At 44.2% G+C, this 26997-nt stretch overlaps 1 protein-coding gene and 1 pseudogene across 2 annotated transcripts in view; both read left to right on the top strand.

The window, feature by feature from the left end:
• The window catches only part of LOC311140725 (NLR family CARD domain-containing protein 3-like), a gene marked incomplete at its 3' end in the record, with an annotated part of 199674 nt that overhangs the window by 124842 nt on the left and 47835 nt on the right, over nt 1-26997 (top strand). The gene's annotated exons all lie outside the window — the stretch shown is intronic.
• Nucleotides 20190-22265, top strand: LOC311141684 (NLR family CARD domain-containing protein 3-like; annotated as a pseudogene). The gene is made up of 2 exons: nt 20190-20295; nt 20461-22265. The product of its transcript is annotated as an NLR family CARD domain-containing protein 3-like (transcript).

Below are 26997 nucleotides of genomic sequence, written 5' to 3'. Positions count from 1 at the left end.
CACACACTGGACACACACACTGCACACACACACACACACACACACACTGGACACACACACTGGACACACACACACATACACACAGGATACACACACACACACACCGGACACACACACATACACACACTGGACACACACACACACAGGACACACACTGGACACACACACACACACACACACACACTGGACACACACACACACACACACACACACACACACACACACACACAGACACACACACACACACACACAAACCACTGGATCCACAGCAACTCAAAAGCTTTTTCTGGGAGTGTGAGTGAGGAAGGATCTTTGGGTTCTCTGCCTCTCCTAGCAGCCTGTCATTCATCACTCAAGCTGTTTGCTAACTCTGCTTCATGCGTTGCCAAAATAAGTAGCTCTGTTTGTGCTCAGACAATCCTACATTTCACACATACACACACGCACACCATTCACCTGCACTGCACAGGCCCCAGAAGCACTGAGAATACTGGGCCTCAATTGGCTCTCAGTCACTGCAGCAAATAGCTATCGCCATAATGAAAGGTTTTTAATACGAGTAGCTGTTTTCCCCTGATGTGTCTTTGTCAAACTGTGGAAGTTTATTTAGTGGTGAAAGTCATTCTCAATCATTTTAACGTTCAACTGTCTCGGTAATTAGCAGGTTCAATGCAGCGAAGGGGTATTTTGGAATGACACCCTCCATTATATGGTGTGCAAGGACTGAACACTCGTTGGTGCAACACAGAATGTACCGAGATAGAAGGAGAGATTGTGGGTGTCTTTATGCCAACAAAGTGTGATTCCAGAGTTTCTACAGTGTTAAGTAGCCTTAGTTATGTTATTTTAAGGACCTATCTTGTGCCTCCTCGCCACAGCGCTACCGTGTCCTCAAGCAACTCAGCGAGAAGAAGCTGAAGGGTTTTTAAAGTGGACAACTTAAACGAAAACCATTCTCTTTTTTCATGAGTGTTCCAGAAGACAGACCTTCATTGCCAGGACAAATAGTGATGTTGTTTCCAAACCAAACTTCAAGGTCTTTAAGTGAGTGTGTGTGTGTGTGGGGGGGGGGGTCGGTCACATATTAACAGAGCTCTCTGCCTAGGCTTCCTCACGGCACCATGACAACCAATACTTACAAAGTAATCCTTATTTTGAATATTTTTGAAATAGACCAAATTTCTTTTGGGCTGAGAATATAAGACTTATAACTCTGAGAGAGCATCCAAGGGCTAGAATGATGTATATAGAATGTATGACAAACAATAATTTTTAAATATAATTCTAAAATCTTCAGAATTCTGAGATTTTTGTCCATAATACAGAATTCAAGCCAACATTCCAATCTCATTATGACTCAACAATTAAGCTAGGCTACAACCATAGAATTTGGAATTAGAACTTGGCTACAACAAGTTCCAAACCAAAGAAAACAACCAGCATATCCATTCACCACACCATAACTACTCAAGTGTATATCTTTTTAAATCTTCAGAAGTGGACAGACATCGCGGAGGAGAGGTGAGTTAGAACATAATAATGTGTAAAAGTGTTTGACTTCTAAGGAAATCAGTGAAGGTAGGCCTACTTATTACCATTTAATAAATTATACCAGTTAGCCTGAAGGTAACTGAAGTTGGAAAACTGGCATGGCCAGACAGTTTTAAGAAAATGACATGGAAAAGATTCACACAAAATAAAAACAATAAGGAATACATGTTTCTCCATACATATTGATGCAGAGAGAAGTCATTGAGATGGAGAAAGAGATGACTAAAAGTGAGGAGATGGAGAAAGGCAACAAGATGAGGGGGGAACGAGAGATAGAAAGACAAAGAGAAATGGAGGGGCTGCTGAGAATGAGAAAGGAGATTGAGACTTGTAACAAGGTAGACCACTACCGGTGGAAGCTGCAGAGAGAGGTGTTGGAGGAAGTCAACAAGGTGAGGGTGGAACCAGAGCAAGAAAGAGAAAGGCTAATTGAAGAGTTGCTGAGACAGATAAGGGAGACTGAGGCTTCTATTGAGGTAAACTGCTACCAATGGAAGCTGGAGAGAGAGTTGTTTGAGAAACAGAGAGAAAGTGCAGTGTCAGACAGAAAAAATATGGAGCTCAAGATGGCAAAGCTGAAGGTGCAGAACATACTGCACTTGGCCAAGATAGGGAAGTTGACCGTGGAGAACACGAGGCTGTCAGCTGAGAATGAAAGGGTGAGAGAGGTGTCGGACAAACAGAGAGAAAGCGCAGTGTCAGACAGAAAAAAGATGGAGCTCAAGATGGCAAAGCTGAAGGTGCAGAACATACTGCACTTGGCCAAGATAGGGAAGTTGACCGTGGAGAACACGAGGCTGTCAGCTGAGAATGAAAGGCAGCGAGAGGTGATGGACAAACAGAGAGAAAGCGCAGCGACCGACAAACAAACAATGGTGGACAAGATATCAAAGGTGAAGATGTCCTTGGGCAAGTTATGGAAGGTGACAGTGGAGAACAAGAAGAGACTGTTAGCTGAGAATGAAAGGGTGGGGAAGGAGAGGGTGAGAGAGAGGAATGGATGGAACCTCATAAGAAATGGTTTGGAGACAGCTTTGGCCAAAGCAGACCAGGAGAGGAATCAGACCCTAGTAGCCTGGAAGGAGGACAGGGGGAGATGGGCCAAGGCCAAGGCTGGCCTACGAAGCCTCTTGGATCAACGGGGGGAAAGATGGATGAAGGAGAAGGAGGAGATTAAGAGGAGGAGCACGCAGGCAGCAGAGGAGTGGATCATTGAGCTGAGAGAGAAGGAGAGAGCGATAGAGGCTCTGGAAAGAGAAAAGATGAGGATTCTGTGCCTGAATGGACAAGAGAAGAAGGGATGGGAGATGGAAAAGAGAGAGATGGAGAAGGAGAACTGGAAGATTACAGAGGAGCGGGAGAGAAAGAGTAGTGAAATTGAGAAAATGCAAAGGGACAAAGAGAGATGGGCAATAGAGAAGAGGGATGTGGTGGAGAGGATGAAGGAGGCGTACATAAAGCTGTACCAGATGCAGACTGTCCTGAGGTTCAGAGAGCAAGAGCAGGCACAGGTACAGTACTCCATTTAACCAGTCACAGTTCAGGGAGGTCATAAGTCACCTCCTAATGGTTATACTATCAGATTCAACAGATTAAGTTGACTGCATGCTAGAGAAGGAGTAATAATCATATTTCAGATCACTGACCAACATGTATGGACTTTCTCTTTCAGATGGAAACTAAACGCGCCCAGAGAGTCAGGGCAAAGCAGGAGAAAAAGGAGAGGAAAGAAAGAGACTTGTTGGAGAAGAACAAAGTAAAAGAACTGCTCAGAGCTAGAAAAGCAGAGAGTAAGGAAGAAGTGAGGAAGAATAAGGAGAGGGTGAAAGCCCACCTGGACGAGGTGGCAAGGAACTATAACGAAAAGAAACAGAGGGAGAAAGAAAGAGAAAAGCTGTTGAAAAAGGCAAATGGCAAAAAAAATCACATGGTGTACATCCCAGACCTCATACTGAAGATGATGTAAGAACACAACGCATATGGAAGAGTAAATATTATCAGCTAGCATTGGTCAAAAGTTCATTTCTATCTTCTTTCATTTAGTGGAATACTTCATCAATAAAATAATATGAGCATTTATTTGTCAGCATTCATTCCCATATGGATGAAAGAACACACAAAATATGAGAAAAGTATAAGATGTGGATTAAAGGTTGATGTGGTTACTGGATAATGCAATGTGAAGGGCTAGATTCTATCAAATCGGAGGTGGAACTGCGTTAGAGATGGCAAATCCACAAGCAGCTCCTTGCATTAGCTTATCGCGTACACTGCCATTGGATGCAACGAGAGAGAGAGAGAGGCATCAACAGAATACCCTTAGGTGCATGAATGCCTAGTGTGTTTATGTATACGTGTGTGTCAGAGGAGGCTGGTGGGAGGAGGTATAGGAGGACAGGCTCATTGTAATGGCTGGAATGGAATAAATGGAAGAGTTTCCATATGTTTGATGTGTTTGATACCGTTCCATTTATTCCATTCCAGCCATTCCAATATGCCCATCCTCCTATAGCTCCTCCTACCAGCCTCCTCTGGTGTGTGTGTGTATGTGTCAGTGGTACACGCCTCCGATGAGCAACACTGCTCTTACCCCCTTATCCCCCATCAGTGGCTGTCTCCTGCCCCCTCTCCTCCATCCGTCTCTGGCCACCTCTCCTGCTCCCACTTCTCCGTCCCTCTCTGGCACACTCTCCTGCCCCCTCTCCTCCATCCCTCTCTGGCCCACTCTCCTGCCCCCTCTCCTCCATCCCTCTCTGGCCCACTCTCCTGCCCCCTCTCCTCCATCCGTCTCTGGCCACCTCTCCTGCTCCCACTCCTCCATCCCTCTCTGGCACACTCTCCTGCCCCCTCTCCTCCATCCCTCTCTGGCCCACTCTCCTGGCCCCTCTCCTCCATCCCTCTCTGGCCACCTCTCCTGCTCCCACTCCTCCATCCCTCTCCTCCATCCCTCTCTGGCCACCTCTCCTGCTCCCACTCCTCCATCCCTCTCCTCCATCCCTCTCTGGCCTATTCTCCTGCCCCCTCTCCTCCATCCCTCTCTGGCCCACTCTCCTGCCCCCTCTCATCCATCCCTCTCTGGACACCTCTCTGGCCACCTCTCCTGCTCCCACTCCTCCATCAATTATTACACTGAGTTTGGCCTTGACCTGGGCCTCCCGGTACCTCTCTGTCATCTCACCAGTTTGTAGTGGCAAAAACAAAAAATTATTGATGCCACTTACTAGTGACCTGGGGATAATTCCATTGCACACAATCCAATAAAAGAGAGAAATCCAATAATTTTAGTCCATTTATTTTCGTTATTTTCTTAAATCATTGTCACTAACAGAAAGAGTACGATATGAAACGGTTGAAAATTGTCTGTGCTCTCAGGCACACTAGTTCCCACCCACACAATTTTAATTTATTTTTTATTTTACCCTTATTTTACCAGGTAAGTTGACTGAGAGCACATTCTAATTTACAGCGACGACTTGGGGAATAGTTACAGGGGAGAGGAGGCGGGATGAATGAGCCAATTGGAAGCAGGGGATGCGGTCCTCTGTAGCTCAGCTGGTAGAGCACGGCGCTTGTAACGCCAAGGTAGTGGGTTCGATCCCCGGGACCACCCATACACAAAAAAATTGTATGCACGCATGACTGTAAGTCGCTTTGGATAAAAGCGTCTGCTAAATGGCATATTATTATTATGATTATGTTTATATAGACGACACCTAAAATGGAATTGAAGAGGCATTTACATTTAATTTAATTTCACTGTATTAAATTATATTTCCTTTCATTGAAATTAAATTCAAATTCAAGAATTGAATTGGAATTGAGCCCAACCCTGATTTCAACATCTGGAAAATACATATTTTCAACGTATTTTAGCACCAGGCATGCCTGTGAGGAGCTGGCACTGAACTAAACAGACACTGAGCTTAAGAGATTTAGAGACACATCAGGTGCTGCCTGATAAACCCCACATTTTTGGGGGGGGATACATTTTCGTGAACTAGGCCTTTATTACTACACTAGTCCCGTGTAACTCAGTTGGTAGAGTATGGCGCTTGCAACGCCAGGGTTGTGGGTTCGATTCCCACGGGGGACCAGTATGAAGAAAAAAAATGTATGCACTAACTGTAAGTCGCTCTGGATAAGAGCGTCTGTTAAATGACTAAAATGTAAATGTATATGGCGATGCTCTCTGCTGATGCCAATAAGATAGGCTATACTAATCAATTCAGTTGAGAATTTTGATAACTATAAACGACAGATGTATAGATTAGTCTTTACAGCAATAGTCATTAGCTTTCCAAACTATGATGAAATATTGCAATAGCCTGGCTGGGCCTCTCTGCTTGTCGCTGACAGTCACAACTCAACAATCTATGTGGTATTTGCATAGACATTAAAAACCAGGGTATTTGCTGCCCAAACTGCGGGCTCTTTCGACTGTAAGCAATCCACAGCTTATTTATTTTTTAAAGAAACCAATGATCCTCTGTGGCCAAATCATGCTTTCTTGTGTAGTAGTCTATTTTGAATGATTGTATTTATTTCCATATAGATAAGAGCAGGCTAATTAGGCTATATCATTTTGGCTATTGAATTCCATTGACTTTAGGGGAAAGCTAGCTTATGGACATGCCGCCATTTTGGCTATTTAATTCCATTGACTTTAGGGGAAAGCTAGCTTATGGACATGCCGCCATTTTGGCTATTTAATTCCATTGACTTTAGGGGAAAGCTAGTTTATGGACGTGCCACCATTTTGGCTATTTAATTCCATTGACTTTAGGGGAAAGCTAGGTTATGGATGTGCCTCCTATGTCTGTAGAGCACTTGTGATGGAGTTTTCAAAACAAATGGCCCCTGGATTGATACAAATAGTCATGACTCCTGAGTGGCGCAGTGGTCTAAGTCACTGCATCGCAGTGCTAACTGTGCCACTAGAGATCCTGGTTCAAATCCAGGCTCTGTCGCAGCCGGCCGCGACTGGGAGACTCATGGGCGGTGCACTATTGGCCCAGCATCGTCCAGGGGTAGGGGAGGGAATGGCCGGCAGGGATGTAGCTCAGTTGGTAGAGCATGGTGTTTGCAACGCCAGGGTTGTGGGTTCAATTCCCTCGGGGGGCCAGTATAAAAAAAAAAGTTGCTCTGGATAAGAGCGTCTAATAAAAGACTAAAATGTAAAATGTAATGATTCTGCCAGGTAGGCACAGCCTACTTTGTAGTTTCCTTTTAATTGCATTTCCATCTAGCCGAAGACGGTTAGGCTGTCATTATCATCGCTAACACCTACACAAAGTGGTAGACCTAGGCTATAGGCCCTACACGCACTGCCCACACACACACAGACAGACAGGGGCATTCCGTGGTAGACCTAGGCTATAGGCCCTACACACACTGCACACACACACACAGACAGGGGCATTCCGTGACATTGTTTCCTCTTCAGGAAGTAGGCTTATTTTCGGTCAATTGCACATTACTATTTGAATAAATCAGGATGATAAAACATTAAAAGCTAATTGTGAACCAAAAACTAATGTGAACAGGTAAAATATTTTCACTGGCTACCTTGTGATCAATTTAAAATGTGTGTCGCACTGCCAAGTCAAACGATCACAGTATCGAACCCTGCATTTACCCTCCACTCCTAGGACAGACCAGAGCCTTAGATATGCAGTTTTACAAACTGTTGTTCGTTTTGTAAGCATTACATGGCAAAGTAGCCAGAAGGTTGCGGATTCGCAGGCCACCGTGGACAAGGGTAGGGGTGAAAAGATATCCATTATAATAAAAACACTGCATGAGTCTATCATCTTATTTGAGGTCCGATGCAATTCTACGTCATTTTACATGACTGGTGACAAGCAGAATCTTTTTTGATACCACAGCAGAGCATGACAACGAATGAGATCATGCTGCAGCACCTGATACATCTTGATATCTATACAGGCTATTGTTAAAAAAATAGGATATTCTAAGTTTGGAACAGTGCTAAAGCTGTCCATCAACTGTAAACATGGAGCGCAACAGTGGCGCAGTGGTCTAAGGCACTGCACCACAGTGCTAGCTGTGCCACTAGAGATCCTGGTTCGAGTCCAGGCTCTGTCGCAGCCGGCCACGACCGGGAGACCCATGGGCGGCGCACAATTGGTCCAGCGTCGTCCAAGGTAGGGGAGGGTTTGGCCAGCAGGGATGTGGGATGTTTCCCACGGGGGGCCAGTATGAAAAAAAAACACAAAAAACATGTATGCATTCACTAACTGTAAGTCGCTCTGGATAAGAGCGTCTGCTAAATGACTAAAATGTAAATGTAAACAGAACCAGTTACAACTGAAGTATCTGATCATCAATGAATTTGAGAAAAAGTTATTCATTTTTCAACACAGCAGCCGCAAATCATCAGGTGGGAAAATGTGCACTTGTAAATTATTTTGGGGGAAACTATCATTTTCTAATGTATTCTATTTCTTTCCATGATATTGTTGTTACAAAATAGATTTGTGTTGACTGTGATTAGGGCGTGGGAATACACTAGCCTCTGCTAGGCTAAATTAACAAACCAGGCATTTATAACTCACCACATGATCCTCAAACCAAAGACTGGCCAAACTCGTGTTTCTAAAAAGTAAATTCAAAGGCACTGTATAGCTTAATAAGGCATGCGTTTTATACAGCCTAAATGCTCAATTTATAGGCATGTTGTTGAAGTGCTGTTGTTCATGTGTTGTTGAAATGCTGAATGCTCCTGCCAGCATGCAGCATGTGACCAATGCTACATGCCATGACTAGGAGGCTACCAGCCGGTTCCTCAACCCTGCACCTTAGAGGCTGCCGCCCGATATACACAGACATGGAATCACTGGCCACATTAATAATGGAACACTACCAGCCGGTTCCTCAACCCTGCACCTTAGAGGCTGCCGCCCGATATACACAGACATGGAATCACTGGCCACATTAATAATGGAACACTACCAGCCGGTTCCTCAACCCTGCACCTTAGAGGCTGCCGCCCGATATACACAGACATGGAATCACTGGCCACATTAATAATGGAACACTACCAGCCGGTTCCTCAACCCTGCACCTTAGAGGCTGCCGCCCGATATACACAGACATGGAATCACTGGCCACATTAATAATGGAACACTACCAGCCGGTTCCTCAACCCTGCACCTTAGAGGCTGCCGCCCGATATACACAGACATGGAATCACTGGCCACATTAATAATGGAACACTACCACCCGGTTCCTCAACCCTGCACCTTAGAGGCTGCCGCCCGATATACACAGACATGGAATCACTGGCGACATTAATAATGGAACACTACCACCCGGTTCCTCAACCCTGCACCTTAGAGGCTGCCGCCCGATATACACAGACATGGAATCACTGGCCACATTAATAATGGAACACTACCACCCGGTTCCTCAACCCTGCACCTTAGAGGCTGCCGCCCGATATACACAGACATGGAATCACTGGCCACATTAATAATGGAACACTACCAGCCGGTTCCTCAACCCTGCACCTTAGAGGCTGCCGCCCGATATACACAGACATGGAATCACTGGCCACATTAATAATGGAACACTACCACCCGGTTCCTCAACCCTGCACCTTAGAGGCTGCCGCCCGATATACACAGACATGGAATCACTGGCCACATTAATAATGGAACACTACCAGCCGGTTCCTCAACCCTGCAACTTAGAGGCTGCCGCCCGATATACACAGACATGGAATCACTGGCCACATTAATAATGGAACACTACCAGCCGGTTCCTCAACCCTGCACCTTAGAGGCTGCCGCCCGATATACACAGACATGGAATCACTGGCCACATTAATAATGGAACACTACCACCCGGTTCCTCAACCCTGCACCTTAGAGGCTGCCGCCCGATATACACAGACATGGAATCACTGGCCACATTAATAATGGAACACTACCAGCCGGTTCCTCAACCCTGCACCTTAGAGGCTGCCGCCCGATATACACAGACATGGAATCACTGGCCACATTAATAATGGAACACTAACCGGTTCCTCAACCCTGCACCTTAGAGGCTGCCGCCCGATATACACAGACATGGAATCACTGGCCACATTAATAATGGAACACTACCAGCCGGTTCCTCAACCCTGCACCTTAGAGGCTGCCGCCCGATATACACAGACATGGAATCACTGGCCACATTAATAATGGAACACTACCACCCGGTTCCTCAACCCTGCACCTTAGAGGCTGCCGCCCGATATACACAGACATGGAATCACTGGCCACATTAATAATGGAACACTAACCGGTTCCTCAACCCTGCACCTTAGAGGCTGCCGCCCGATATACACAGACATGGAATCACTGGCCACATTAATAATGGAACACTAACCGGTTCCTCAACCCTGCACCTTAGAGGCTGCCGCCCGATATACACAGACATGGAATCACTGGCCACATTAATAATGGAACACTAACCGGTTCCTCAACCCTGCACCTTAGAGGCTGCCGCCCGATATACACAGACATGGAATCACTGGCCACATTAATAATGGAACACTACCACCCGGTTCCTCAACCCTGCACCTTAGAGGCTGCCGCCCGATATACACAGACATGGAATCACTGGCCACATTAATAATGGAACACTACCAGCCGGTTCCTCAACCCTGCAACTTAGAGGCTGCCGCCCGATATACACAGACATGGAATCACTGGCCACATTAATAATGGAACACTACCAGCCGGTTCCTCAACCCTGCACCTTAGAGGCTGCCGCCCGATATACACAGACATGGAATCACTGGCCACATTAATAATGGAACACTACCACCCGGTTCCTCAACCCTGCACCTTAGAGGCTGCCGCCCGATATACACAGACATGGAATCACTGGCCACATTAATAATGGAACACTACCAGCCGGTTCCTCAACCCTGCACCTTAGAGGCTGCCGCCCGATATACACAGACATGGAATCACTGGCCACATTAATAATGGAACACTAACCGGTTCCTCAACCCTGCACCTTAGAGGCTGCCGCCCGATATACACAGACATGGAATCACTGGCCACATTAATAATGGAACACTACCAGCCGGTTCCTCAACCCTGCACCTTAGAGGCTGCCGCCCGATATACACAGACATGGAATCACTGGCCACATTAATAATGGAACACTACCACCCGGTTCCTCAACCCTGCACCTTAGAGGCTGCCGCCCGATATACACAGACATGGAATCACTGGCCACATTAATAATGGAACACTAACCGGTTCCTCAACCCTGCACCTTAGAGGCTGCCGCCCGATATACACAGACATGGAATCACTGGCCACATTAATAATGGAACACTAACCGGTTCCTCAACCCTGCACCTTAGAGGCTGCCGCCCGATATACACAGACATTGAATCACTGGCCACATTAATAATGGAACACTACCAGCCGGTTCCTCAACCCTGCACCTTAGAGGCTGCCGCCCGATATACACAGACATGGAATCACTGGCCACATTAATAATGGAACACTACCCGGTTCCTCAACCCTGCACCTTAGAGGCTGCCGCCCGATATACACAGACATGGAATCACTGGCCACATTAATAATGGAACACTAACCGGTTCCTCAACCCTGCACCTTAGAGGCTGCCGCCCGATATACACAGACATGGAATCACTGGCCACATTAATAATGGAACACTAACCGGTTCCTCAACCCTGCACCTTAGAGGCTGCCGCCCGATATACACAGACATGGAATCACTGGCCACATTAATAATGGAACACTACCACCCGGTTCCTCAACCCTGCACCTTAGAGGCTGCCGCCCGATATACACAGACATGGAATCACTGGCCACATTAATAATGGAACACTACCACCCGGTTCCTCAACCCTGCACCTTAGAGGCTGCCGCCCGATATACACAGACATGGAATCACTGGCCACATTAATAATGGAACACTAACCGGTTCCTCAACCCTGCACCTTAGAGGCTGCCGCCCGATATACACAGACATGGAATCACTGGCCACATTAATAATGGAACACTACCAGCCGGTTCCTCAACCCTGCACCTTAGAGGCTGCCGCCCGATATACACAGACATGGAATCACTGGCCACATTAATAATGGAACACTACCACCCGGTTCCTCAACCCTGCACCTTAGAGGCTGCCGCCCGATATACACAGACATGGAATCACTGGCCACATTAATAATGGAACACTAACCGGTTCCTCAACCCTGCACCTTAGAGGCTGCCGCCCGATATACACAGACATGGAATCACTGGCCACATTAATAATGGAACACTACCACCCGGTTCCTCAACCCTGCACCTTAGAGGCTGCCGCCCGATATACACAGACATGGAATCACTGGCCACATTAATAATGGAACACTAACCGGTTCCTCAACCCTGCACCTTAGAGGCTGCCGCCCGATATACACAGACATGGAATCACTGGCCACATTAATAATGGAACACTAACCGGTTCCTCAACCCTGCACCTTAGAGGCTGCCGCCCGATATACACAGACATGGAATCACTGGCCACATTAATAATGGAACACTAACCGGTTCCTCAACCCTGCACCTTAGAGGCTGCCGCCCGATATACACAGACATGGAATCACTGGCCACATTAATAATGGAACACTAACCGGTTCCTCAACCCTGCACCTTAGAGGCTGCCGCCCGATATACACAGACATGGAATCACTGGCCACATTAATAATGGAACACTAACCGGTTCCTCAACCCTGCACCTTAGAGGCTGCCGCCCGATATACACAGACATGGAATCACTGGCCACATTAATAATGGAACACTACCAGCCGGTTCCTCAACCCTGCACCTTAGAGGCTGCTGCCCGATATACACAGACATGGAATCACTGGCCACATTAATAATGGAACACTACCAGCCGGTTCCTCAACCCTGCACCTTAGAGGCTGCCGCCCGATATACACAGACATGGAATCACTGGCCACATTAATAATGGAACACTACCAGCCGGTTCCTCAACCCTGCACCTTAGAGGCTGCCGCCCGATATACACAGACATGGAATCACTGGCCACATTAATAATGGAACACTACCAGCCGGTTCCTCAACCCTGCACCTTAGAGGCTGCCGCCCGATATACACAGACATGGAATCACTGGCCACATTAATAATGGAACACTAACCGGTTCCTCAACCCTGCACCTTAGAGGCTGCCGCCCGATATACACAGACATGGAATCACTGGCCACATTAATAATGGAACACTAACCGGTTCCTCAACCCTGCACCTTAGAGGCTGCCGCCCGATATACACAGACATGGAATCACTGGCCACATTAATAATGGAACACTACCAGCCGGTTCCTCAACCCTGCACCTTAGAGGCTGCCGCCCGATATACACAGACATGGAATCACTGGCCACATTAATAATGGAACACTACCACCCGGTTCCTCAACCCTGCACCTTAGAGGCTGCCGCCCGATATACACAGACATGGAATCACTGGCCACATTAATAATGGAACACTAACCACTTTAATAATGTTTACATACTGCTTTACTCATCTCATATGTATATACTGTCATCTATTATACTGTATCTTAGTCTATGCCACTCCGACATTGCTCGTCCTAATATTTATATATTTCTTAATTCCATTCTTCTACTTTTAGATTAGTGTGTACTGTTGTGAATTGTTAAATACTACTGCACTGTTGGAGCTAGAAACACAAGCATTTCTCTGCACCCACAATAACATCTGCTAAATATGTGCATGTGACCAATACAATTTGATTTGGACGATATTTGAAATGCTTCACAATTGATTTCTTAAATGGCAGGCTATAGCCTTGGAATAATAATAATAATACAGCCTAAATAATTCATTTTCGTTCCTTAGGCTACCTGGCTTGCTCCTGACTCATTTAGAGTTAGTATGTTGTTTAACAGTCGGTTGAAATGTCGAACATCAATTGATGGTGACAGAATCACACATTGCTTAAGCAAAGTCAATTTTGTTTATCCTATAAAATGTTGTGCAGCCTCTGAATATCATAGACAAATCAAAGATGTCCAATATGCATCGGTCACGTCTTTCGCCTGCATTTTACAGCTTGTTTCTGGCATATAGATCGCTTTATATAATCAGCCATTTTCTTTAACAAAAGCCACAATACCCTCACATACCCACTCAATTAGAGCCCTGGTTTTAACTTAACACACCAAGTTCTTCACTGACACTGAGATATTTAAGGAGTGCATGGTGATTAGGGTTGAATAGCGGGAACCGGGTTACCGAGATCTACCGTTCAAACCCACTACCGTTCAAACGCACAAACCGGTCGATTATAATACATTGTTTATATTAACAGCAAAATGTAAAATGGAACTGTTAAATTATATGCAATGTCTAAATCTGGCTTATCGACGGCCTTGTCTCTGCTATCTGCATGATCAATCATCAACCCTCCGGGTGGGGACAGAGCACCTCTCAGGATGGAGCGCAGGACAATGCATGTAGACCTACCATCTCATCATGGTAACTGTTGCTATGGTAACATAAGGACAGAATGCGAGTCTAATTTACACATCTACATCTGGTTTCGGGGGGGGGGGGGGGCAAATTTGTTATTGTAAAGATACTTATATTTTTATTTATTGCAGCGGCAGAGTTTTAAAACAGCCTATCACTTGAATATCGTTGCTTTGAATCAATGCACATGCCAGCACTCTCTCGCAGTCTTTCTCTGAAAAATATAAAAGCAACAGCAAACAATTTCAAAGATTTTACTGAGTTACAGTTCATATAAGGCAATCAGTCAACTGAATTAAATGCATTATACACCCCCGGGAATAATATGATACTTTTAAAACATTTTCTGACAAGTGACCACTTAGAAATGTTCATTTTCACGTTTTAATAAATTATTTTGAATGTTTGGGAATGATGTGTACTAAGGCATTTGTGAAAACTCTACAGCAGTCAGGAGCAAGCCAGAAAGCGGCCATGCGTTTGGACAATGAATAGACACTGCAGGAAATAAAACCAAATAAAACCATCTGTCTAGCACATTTCTCCTATTTGTCTGCCTCTTCAGTCCAGGGTGCATTGCATGGTGCCGTTGCCAGAGATATTAGAGAAAACAGATAGGAATCACATTGGGCAATGCACGTCGGAGAGTATAACGCTCCACCCCCAGCAGACTGTCGACCAATCCCGTTGAAGTTGTCATACAGCGTCACGCGGTTGCTAAACTAATCGTAGCGGAATCCCTTCTCAAATTCAGGGTATGAGTCCAGAAACTTGCCTATTTTCCTCGAAAGTTCATAATGTGACGATTCCAAAGCTATACAATATTACAGATATAAAGAGATCAATTATATCATAACTCGGAAAAGATTCGTAATGTTGTACCTTGTTGACGAAATTCGTGCTAATGTTTTTTTTTTTTTAGCTAGCACTCAATTGCCTCCCGTTCACTCCTTGAAGGAGAGCTCTCCTTGTCCCAGAATCACCCAGAATGCACCGCGCGGCCCATGGACGTAGCATGGGCAATGTACACCAATGGGCGTTACCAGGAGTCCAATGGAGTTACCAGGAGTCCAATGGAGTTACCAGGAGACCAATGGAGTTACCAGGAGTCCAATGGGCGTTACCAGGAGTCCAATGGAGTTACCAGGAGTCCAATGGGCGTTACCAGGAGTCCAATGGAGTTACCAGGAGTCCAATGGAGTTACCAGGAGTCCAATGGAGTTACCAGGAGTCCAATGGAGTTACCAGGAGTCCAATGGGTGTTACCAGGAGTCCAATGGAGTTACCAGGAGTCCAATGGAGTTACCAGGAGTCCAATGGAGTTTCCCCATCTCCTCAAAAGGATCTCTGCCGTTGTGAACATCAGACTCCACTCTGTGAGGCACATCGATCTGCAGGTTGAACATGGTGAGATTGTAGACCCCTAAATTGATAGTGCAGTTTGTTTAGGCCACTTTACAGCTAACTAGCTACTTCACATGCTGATATTGTATTTGGTATTAATTTGTGTAGCTACGTTTGCTTGCTTGCTTGCAAGCTAGCCAGCCAGCGCAAAGAGAGAGCATTGTATTGTGGATTTTGTAGCCGACCTGAGCTGCGACAGATACCCAAAACGATTTTTACATGTTTCTACCAACCTTATAATAACGGCTAAATGAAACATTTGATCACAAAAAAATATTGTTCTCACATATTAGTAATATTATTAGTAGTGTTATTTAACAATGTAAATTATAGGAAGGCAATGCATCCCAGTGCTGAGGCGCCACTACAGCTGGCCATGACCGGGCCCATAGGGCGGCGCACAATTGGCCCAGTGCCGTCCAAGGGGAGGGTTTGGCCAAGGGGCTTCCCTTGGCTCGCCACGATCTAGCCCGGGCTATAGTTTGGGAAACACTGGGCTATAGCAGTTATTTATTCAGACCTATAACTGTTCAATCTTCGTGAAAAGAAGTGAAAGACGTCTGCATCTTATTCTAGTCCTGTATTATTCAGCATGTCATTACAATGATGAAGATCAGGACAACGGAACCTATTTCATTTAACTGCTTTAAAGCGAGGAAGGAATGAAGCACCAATAGAGAGAGAAGGAGGAGATAGGCTAATAATATTAGGGGGAATATTATGAAAGGTGTATATATACATTATACATGTAAAGTAGGCACTATTATTAAAATCTAATTCGCTAGCTTATGATGGTAACTTTGTAGGTTATATGTCCTGCGAAAGCATGCATGTTCTCTCCCAGCTTCATGGTTTGAACAATGTGTGTAATTCCAGTCCATATAATACAGTATAATACCATACAGTACAGTCCACACTCAAAAAGATTAGCCTACTGGAGCTTGTTTCATTGATTTACCTAAAAGAGCATGGCTACATCAATGGGCTTTTATGTTTTTCTGTCGTGCCTAAATTAAAGGAAAAATCCACCCAAAACCACAAGTTCCTATAATTTACAGCGTTAAATAACACTAATATGTGAGAACAATGTTTTTTGTGAACAAATATTACATTTTCGTGTTATAGTAAGGTTGGTAGCAATGTGAAAATTGTTGTGGAAATCTGTTGCAGTTAAAGTTGACTACAACATCCGCAATGCTCTCTCTATGGGCTGGTTGGGTAGCTAGCTAGCATTAGATGATATATATATATATATATATATATATATATATATATATATAACAATTATTTGATAAAATATTGAATTTGGCCTTTACTACTAAAGCCCATATAAACTCATTGAATAACACATTCATAAATGGCAAAAAAAGACAGTCAAAAAAATACATCATAAGGAATAAAGTTTTGAAGTGTCTGTCCTGTATCTAGGAGACATAAGACAGATCAGGATTCTTTATATTTTTTTTACCCATATAACCCCATATTTATGGGGCACAAAACTACCTCCATACTTCTATTTGTTTGTATGGGATAGCTTCAGATGAGTCCCGTAGCACTTGTGTGGGTCGTAGAGCAAAACAGAGAACACTACCATGTTCACGAGAGTCTCTCCTTTTCATAGTGGGATCATACAGATGCTACAGACATTTTCGTGAGAAGACCAATTTTCGGGATGTCTCATGGTCTGACAAACTCCGCTGTAGATCCGCCACCTTCCACCGCAGATGTGGAAGGCCAACATAGGCGGATGCGGTGGATTGAGACTATATCTCCAGCTTAAACTGACTGATTTTGTTGGGGATTTTTTTATGTTACTTAGGTTGACGCACTGGTGCATCAATATACTTTTAAGGGTTAATGGCAAGCCCTGAATAAGGTAAAAACTTTTTTTTAAGTCTCATGCAATGTAGGCCTGCATTGAACACCACATATAGGATTTGCTCCATTGGTTTGGTTGGTAGGCCTACATTATACTAAAATAGCCACAACAGCCTATTGGCTACTGTCTACAACTGTAAGGGTACAGCCTATTGGCTACTGTCTACAACTGTCAGGGTACAGCCTATTGGCTACTGTCTACAACTGTAAGGGTACATCCTATTGGCTACTGTCTACAACTGTAAGGGTACAGCCTATTGGCTACTGTCTACAACTGTAAGGGTACATCCTATTGGCTACTGTCTACAACTGTAAGGGTACAGCCTATTGGCTACTGTCTACAACTGTAAGGGTACAGCCTATTGGCTACTGTCTACAACTGTCAGGGTACATCCTATTGGCTACTGTCTACAACTGTCAGGGTACAGCCTCAGTGTTCACTGTAAACGTGCGCCGGAAGTTGCTCAGAATTCTCACAACGTTCAAGTTTCCGCTCACAAGAGCAGAAATTTGCTCAGTGCCCCAAAACATTTAGAGGGAACATTGGTGGAAGGTCTACTCTGTTAAAGGATCAGTATTAACATCTACAATCTCTTTCTCCTTTATCTCTGTAGTGGAAGGTCTACTCTGTTAAAGGATCAGTATTAACATCTACAATCTCTTTCTCCTTTATCTCTGTAGTGGAAGGTCTACTCTGTTAAAGGTTCAGTATTAACATCTACAATCTCTCTCTCCTTTATCTCTGTAGTGGAAGGTCTACTCTGTTAAAGGATCAGTATTAACATCTACAATCTCTCTCCTTTATCTCTGTAGTGGAAGGTCTACTCTGTTAAAGGATCAGTATTAACATCTACAATCTCTCTCTCTCTCTCCTTTATCTCTGTAGTGGAAGGTCTACTCTGTTAAAGGATCAGTATTAACATCTACAATCTCTCTCTCTCTCCTTTATCTCTGTAGTGGAAGGTCTACTCTGTTAAAGGATCAGTATTAACATCTACAATCTCTCTCTCCTTTATCTCTGTAGTGGAAGGTCTACTCTGTTAAAGGATCAGTATTAACATCTACAATCTCTCTCTCCTTTATCTCTGTAGTGGAAGGTCTACTCTGTTAAAGGATCAGTATTAACATCTACAATCTCTCTCTCTCTCCTTTATCTCTGTAGTGGAAGGTCTACTCTGTTAAAGGATCAGTATTAACATCTAAAATCTCTCTCTCCTTTATCTCTGTAGTGGAAGGTCTACTCTGTTAGAGGATCAGTATTAACATCTACAATCTCTCTCTCTCTCCTTTATCTCTGTAGTGGAAGGTCTACTCTGTTAAAGGATCAGTATTAACATCTACAATCTCTCTCTCTCTCCTTTATCTCTGTAGTGGAAGGTCTACTCTGTTAAAGGATCAGTATTAACATCTACAATCTCTCTCTCCTTTATCTCTGTAGTGGATGGTCTACTCTGTTAAAGGATCAGTATTAACATCTACAATCTCTCTCTCTCCTTTATCTCTGTAGTGGAAGGTCTACTCTGTTAGAGGATCAGTATTAACATCTACAATCTCTCTCTCTCCTTTATCTCTGTAGTGGAAGGTCTACTCTGTTAAAGGATCAGTATTACCATCTACAATCTCTCTCTCCTTTATCTCTGTAGTGGAAGGTCTACTCTGTTAAAGGATCAGTATTAACATCTACAAGCTCTCTCTCCTTTATCTCTGTAGTGGAAGGTCTACTCTGTTAAAGGATCAGTATTAACATCTACAATATCTCTCTCTCTCTCCTTTATCTCTGTAGTGGAAGGTCTACTCTGTTAAAGGATCAGTATTAACATCTACAATCTCTCTCTCTCTCCTTTATCTCTATAGTGGAAGGTCTACTCTGTTAAAGGATCAGTATTAACATCTACAATCTCTCTCTCTCTCTCCTTTATCTCTGTAGTGGAAGGTCTACTCTGTTAAAGGATCAGTATTAACATCTACAATCTCTCTCTCTCTCCTTTATCTCTGTAGTGGAAGGTCTACTCTGTTAAAGGATCAGTATTAACATCTACAATCTCTCTCTCCTTTATCTCTGTAGTGGAAGGTCTACTCTGTTAAAGGATCAGTATTAACATCTACAATCTCTCTCTGCTTTATCTCTGTAGTGGAAGGTCTACTCTGTTAAAGGATCAGTATTAACATCTACAATCTCTCTCTCTCTCCTTTATCTCTGTAGTGGAAGGTCTACTCTGTTAAAGGATCAGTATTAACATCTAAAATCTCTCTCTCCTTTATCTCTGTAGTGGAAGGTCTACTCTGTTAAAGGATCAGTATTAACATCTACAATCTCTCTCTCCTTTATCTCTGTAGTGGAAGGTCTACTCTGTTAAAGGATCAGTATTAACATCTACAATCTCTCTCTCCTTTATCTCTGTAGTGGAAGGTCTACTCTGTTAAAGGCTCAGTATTAACATCTACAATATCTCTCTCTCTCTCCTTTATCTCTGTAGTGGAAGGTCTACTCTGTTAAAGGATCAGTATTAACATCTACAATCATTCTCTCCTTTATCTCTGTAGTGGAAGGTCTACTCTGTTAAAGGATCAGTATTAACATCTACAATCTCTCTCTCTCCTTTATCTCTGTAGTGGAAGGTCTACTCTGTTAAAGGATCAGTTATAACATCTACAATCTCTCTCTCTTTTATCTCTGTAGTGGAAGGTCTACTCTGCCAGAGTATCAGTCCAGGTGTGCAGTGTGTCAGCAGGTGCTGAGGGATCCAGTCTCTATCACCCGTGGACACAGGTTCTGCAGACAGTGCATCACCAGATACTGGGAGAAACCTGCTCTTTCAGGAGACTATGACTGTCCTCAGTGTAGAAAGAGATCCAGAACACGTCCTGTACTACAGCACCTGAGTCAACCCAATAAAACAAGAGGCTCTGAAAACAGTAAGACCACTTGCACACGTGGGCCAAGTCAATACCTTAATATGATTTACAGTAGTTAACTGCAATGTTATGAGATAATAGAAGTTACTGTAGTTGTGGAAGGCCCACTTTTCATCCTGTCAATGAATGTTTCTGATACACATCATTTTTCCTCTTCCCTTGTAGTGGATGACAGCCTGCAGAGAGCTATAGTAAACCATAAAGACAGTCTGAAAAGGAGGTATGAATGTGTGATAGAAGGCATGGAAAAAGCAGGGAACCAAACTCCCCTCAACAGGATTTACACAGAGCCCTACATCACAGAGGGATAGAGTGAAGGGGTTAACAATGAACATGAGTTGTGGCAGCTAGAGACAGCATCCAGGACGCCAACCTCACATGACACAGCAATCCACTGCAATGACATCTTTAAACCCTTACCAGGCCAAGAGAGAAGCATCATAACTGTGCTGACGAAGGGCATCGCTGGCATCGGAAAAACAGTCTCTGTGCAGAAGTTCATCCTAGACTGGGCTGAAGGGAAGGCGAACCAAGATGTGGATATCATATTTGTGCTTCCTTTCCGGGAGCTGCACTTGATTAAAGATCTCCAGTACAGTCTTCTCAGACTTTTAAATGGCTTCCACACAGAACTAGACATAGGCAATGCAAAGAAACTCACTGCCTGTAAAGCTATGTTCATCTTTGATGGTTTGGATGAAAGCAGACTTCCATTGGATTTCCAGCACAATGAAAAGGTGTCTGATGTCACCCAGACATCGTCTGTCGATGTTCTGCTGACAAACCTCATCAAGGGGAATCTGCTTCCCTCTGCTCTCCTATGGATAACCTCCCGACCAGCAGCAACCAATCAGATCCCCCCTAAGTGTGTTGACCAGGTGACAGAGGTACGAGGGTTCAATGACCCACAGAAGGAGGAGTACTTCAGGAAGAGATTCAGTGATGAGGACCTGGCCAGCAGAATCATCTCACACATAAAGACATCAAGGAGCCTCCACATCATGTGCCACATTCCAGTCTTCTGTTGGATTTCCTCAATAGTCCTTGAACACATGTTGAGTACAGACAAGAGGAGAGAGATGCCCACGACTCTGACTGAGATGTCAATACACTTCCTGCTCATTCAGACCAGCCTGAAGAACCAGAAATATCATGGAAGAGATGAGATGGATCAACAGGAGCTCATGGAGTCAGATAAGGAAGTACTTCTGAAGCTGGGGAAGCTGGCGTTTGAAAATCTGGAGAAGGGTAATCTCATGTTCTATGAAGAAGACCTGAAAGAGTGTGGCATTGATGTCAAAGAAGCCTCAGTGTACTCAGGAGTGTGCACACAAATCTTTAAAGAAGAGTCTGTGTTATTTCAGAGAGTGGTGTACTGCTTTGTTCATCTGAGTCTTCAGGAGTTTCTCTCAGCTGTCTACATGTACCATTGTTACACAACCAAGAACATGGATGCACTGAAGCCCTTCCTCAAGAGAAAGTCTAGAGCTGCATCTGAAGAGCTAACCTTGCATGAGCTGCTGAAGAGTGCCGTGGATAAAGCCTTGGAGAGCAAGAACGGACACCTGGACCTCTTTGTCCGCTTCCTTCATTGCATGTCACTGGTGTCCAATCAGAAGCTCCTACGAGGTCTGGTGACACAGACAGAAAGCAGTCCAGAGAGCATCCAGAAAACAATCAGATCCCTTAAGGTGATGCAGAGGAAGAACATCTCCCCTGAGAGGTGCATCAATCTCTTCCACTGTCTGATAGAGATGAAAGACCATTCAGTACAGGAGGAAATCCAAGCGTACTGGAGGTCAGAGAACATATCCAAAAACCTCACACTTTCTCAGTGTTCAGCGCTGGCCTACATGCTACAGATATCAGAGGAGGTTCTGGATGTGTTTGACCTGAAGCAATACAAGACATCACAGGAGGGTCGTAGGAGACTGCTCCCAGCTGTGAGGCGCTGCAGGAAAGCTCTGTAAGTAATATCCCACACCAAAATAAATTGTAGTTATAGCAGTATTTTAATTAGCTGACTAAACTTTCTATCAGCTGAAAACTCTTCAACAACCTATAACTGATCAGAAAAAGTTGAGCCATGTATGCACGGCGTACATATTAGTCATGCAGGGCTAACAGGGTAAGCAGGGAAAGCTAAGCGTAACATTATAATAACATGTCTGTCATGGTATTTACTTGGTGTTGACAGACTCACTGACTGTCACCTCTCAGACGCATTATGTGAAGTGTTGGCTTCAGTTCTCAGCTCAAACTCCTCCCATCTGATAGAGCTGGATCTAAAGGAAAGTTATGGCCTGACGGATTCAGGAGGGAAGCTGCTCTCTTCTGGACTGGGGAATCCCCAATGCAAACTGGAGACTCTGAGGTCAGTGTTCCTTTACTTGATCAGCAAGTGATAATTGTTCAGTCAATCCATGTGTTTCTAATATAATATGGGGCCTTAATTTTGTGAATTTTAATTTGATGGCGGGTGCTTAGACTCTGGGTTTAATCGGCAGAGGTTGCTGGGATAGCTGTTCAGTTTATAGTTTGGTGCCATTGCAGGTGCCTGATCTCTGCTCATAGTATTTCATCCTTTATTTTACTTGTACCCTGAAGTTGTGTAGCTCGCTTTAATTAAACCTTGAGTCTACATCTGAAGTTGGAGTGTCCATAGATAACTGTTTAACCCCGGCCTTACAATAGCTTGACTGCTCCTGTTATGAGCTTTATATCAAAATCAGTGGAGGGACGTTGGAGGTCCAGTTGTGGAGTGCCGCAGAAAGGCTCTGTAAATACTTGTGTTGGTGCTTTCAAGACAACTGGGAACTCAGAAAGAAATGAGGTCAAATCATGATGTCAGTGATCTTCAGGTCGGAAAGTCGGAGCTCTAGAAAGATCACATATCCTGATGCCGCATTTATTGTAGCTTGGGACTTTAATAAAGCAAATCTGAGAAAAATGCTTACGAAGTTTTATCAACACTTCGCCTGCAGTACTTGTGCTTCTAAAGATTTCGACCATTGTTACTCTCCCTTCCTGGATGGCTACAAGGCCCTCCCCCGCCCCCCTTTGGCAAATCAGATCACGACTCAATTTTGCTCCTCCCTTCCTATAGACAGAAACTCAAACAGGAAGTACCCTTGCTAAGTTCTATTCAACGCTGGTCTGACCGATCGGGATCCATGCTTCAAGACTGTTTTGATCACGTGGACTGGGATGTTCTGCGTTGCTTCTGAGAATAACATTGATGTGTACACTGACATGGTGACTGAGTTAATCAGGAAGTGTATAGGGGATATTGTTCCCACTATGACGATTAAAACCTATCCAAACCAAAAACCGATGGTCACTCTGACAGAGCTCAAGAGTACCTCTGTGGAGATGGGAGAATCTCCACCAATCAGGCCTTTATGGTAGAGTGGCCAGACGGAAGCCACTCCTCAGTAAAAGGCACATGACAGCCCGCTTGGGGCTCTCAGACCATGAGAAACAAGATTCTCTGATCTGATGAAACCAAGATTGAACTCTTTGGCCTTAATGCCAAGCGTCACGTCTGGAGGAAACCCGGCACCATCCCTACTGTGAAGCGTGGTGGTGGCAGCATCATGCTGTGAGGATGTTTTTGTTAAGTGGCAAGGATGGGAGACTAGTCAGGATCGAGGGAAAGGTGAACGGAGCAAAGTACAGAGAGATCCTTGATGAAAACCTGCTCCAGAGCGCTCAGGACCTCAGACTGGGACGAAGGTTCACCTCAGGAACGTCCGGTTTTGGGAAAGACCAGGTTACCCGGGAGAAAATTTGTTTATTTTTGGTATGGAACATTTGTAAAATCCAGGGAAGATATTAAACCCTAGTTCTGGAGTTCCGAGATTATCTTTGTAGGAACAGCAGTTTCATTTGCTGACTAGATTGTCTATCAGCTGAAAACTCTTGAACAAATTATAATACAAACTGATCAAAATAAGTTGCAACATCAAGCCATGTACAGTATTCACGTTGTACACATTAGACCTGCACTGGTAACTGTGTAAGGAAAGCTAAATGTAACGTTGTCATACAACCTGTCTGTCATGGTATTAACTCTGTGTTGGCAGAATCACTGACTGTGAACTCACCGACACATCCTTTGAAGTGTTTGTCTCAGCTGTCAGTTCAAACCCGTCATACCTGAGAGAGCTGGATCTGAGTAACAATGACCTGAAGGATTCAGGAGTGAAGCTGCTCTCTGCTGGACTGGGGAATCCCCACTGTAAACTGGAGACTCTGAGGTCACTATTCCTGTAGTTGGTCAACAAGTGATAACCTTTTATTAGATCCACATGTAATGGTTTTATATTAAAATGCTTACTCTGTGTTCATAGACTCACTTGCTGTAAACTCACAGAAGCATCTTGTGAAGTGTTGGCCTCAGCTCTCAGCTCAAACCCCTCACACCTGAGAGAGCTGGATCTGAGTAACAATGACCTGAAGGATTCAGGAGTGAAGCTGCTCTCTGCTGGACTGGGGAATCCCCACTGTATACTGGAGACTCTGAGGTCAGTGTTCCTATAGTGTAGTTGGTCAACAAGTGATAACTGTTCACCAGATCCACGTGTTTATAAAGGACCAAAATACATAATTCAATGTAAATCTGACACCTCATCATCTGACCTTTGACTGACAATATATAGATACATGTTTTATTTTATTTTAATTTAATGAAGCTGCCACTTTTTCTTTTCAGTACCAAAGAATAGCAGTGTCAGTGGCGATTTTAGCACGTAAATCTTGGTGGGGCAAAGCCACTACACAACACAACACTAAACAGTACATTCATTGGACGGTGACAAACGGTGCCCACAAACTGTTAGGGTCTACATAAAGCTCTCCCAACAGCAGTCCCAACACCTTACCACTGCTACACCTGGCTATCAGCAGAGCCTTGTCTGGCAGCAAAACAGTTCATTCAGCCTCATTTACTGCCTTTTAAAAACACATAGCTGATATGGCTGACTTGCTTAAACAAATGTGGTTTCTACTGACAATTGAGATGTCCAAACTATGGCATAAGGGGATGACGAGCGGATAAGAGGCAATCCGTAATATCGATTAAGACATTAATGAGCGAGCTGGGACGGACGAAGTCAATATAACTATTTGTTCAGCACTTTTGAAATGTACAGCGACAGAATTCAGATCACGGGCCGTTCTTACAGTGTTCTCCCTGTACACCAAGTCAGAACTGTAGGATACATAAAGGGGGAATATAAGCAGACAATGAAAGCTCTTACAATATTCAATGGTTAAATTTCTCTAAAATAGGTTATAGGCTACATGTGCACCACCAAGTCAGAACAGTAGGCTAAGTTATGAGGGGAAAAGGGACCAAATTACTAGGGTGAGGCACATGGGCTACTAACAGCTTACTACACAACATACACTTAATATTACTTTCTTAGCTGCAGTATACATATCTCCCAGGCATATTACATAATTCATGCAGTAGCGTACAATGCATTTTTGGACTCACCTTGTTGTTCTGTGCTCAATTGAACAGGAAGGTGGCGCGGCGGTCCTTCGTGGGCAAATTTAGTCATCAAACTTTGTCATCAAAGTCTGGCATTCTCTGGATTTATGGTGCTTTCAAGACAGCTGGGAACTCAGAAAAAAACAAGGTCGAATCATGACGTTAGTGACTTTCAGGTCGGAGCTCTAGAAAGAGGCCCAAGTTCCCGACTTAGAATTACAAGTTGGATGACCGTTCAAAACGTATTTTCCCAGTCGGAGCTCGTTTTTTTCAGAGTTCCCAGTTGTCTCGAACTCACTGAAGTCTGAGATTTCCAAGTTCCGAGTTTCCAGTTGTTTTGAAAGCGACAGAAGTCATGCTGGATTAACAGCATGGCCAATGTATTCAACCTTTTCTGGCCCATGATGTTGCATGTGAATGTTTATCCTTTTAAGCTTGGAAAAGAGACCCTTAAACCCAGACTTGGACCACACATCCACTCCACGGTATAGCAGGCTAGTGATCGCTTTGCAATGCTTGCAGTTAGCCACTGATTCCTTCTAAACCACTCGTTGTTGAATTTGCAATTTCCAACTTGTTGTGTAATGTTTATGTCCAATGGCCGATGAGCACTGATACGTTTTATCTATAATTTCCCTCCATAATTTATCTTCATGTGAAAAGGTTTGAAAAGGATTTGCCAGTAGATTGTCGACTTGATTCATGATGATGACTGCTAGCTTCCTAGTATGATGTTGATAGGATCAGTCCAATCAAAGCTACTGTAGATATAACGTGATTTGACGTCATTTTATCTGTGGCCAATGACCTTGAGCCTTCTGGGATGGGCACTTCTAATGTAACTCTATGGCAGCACCCAAGGAGCTTGAATTTTCGAGCTCTCCCCTTAGATTTTACGGTGACATAGAGTCTCCATGAGTGACAGAACACTGAGCCAATCACGGCGCAACTAGAGAACATTACCAACCCCTACGCTCCGTATTTTCCGCTGGCTTGCCCCACCACCACAGAAAGCACTGAGCTAGGCTGAAACACCTGCATTTTGGAGCTGCCTTACTCAAGAAAGCAAAAAAGAGACCATGTTTGTATGCGGCTTTATTAACTCAGTTATTATTTAATTTTTTTTACATTGTTTGCAAACTGATATCTGACACGTGTTAATGCAAAAAATAACAAGCAAAACAGGCTCTTTTTTAAAGCTAAAC

Source organism: Coregonus lavaretus (genome assembly GCF_964263955.1).
Source record: "Coregonus lavaretus genome assembly, chromosome: 2".
NCBI classification, from domain to species: Eukaryota; Metazoa; Chordata; class Actinopteri; order Salmoniformes; family Salmonidae; genus Coregonus; species Coregonus lavaretus.
This window is presented reverse-complemented; position numbering and strand designations above follow the sequence as displayed.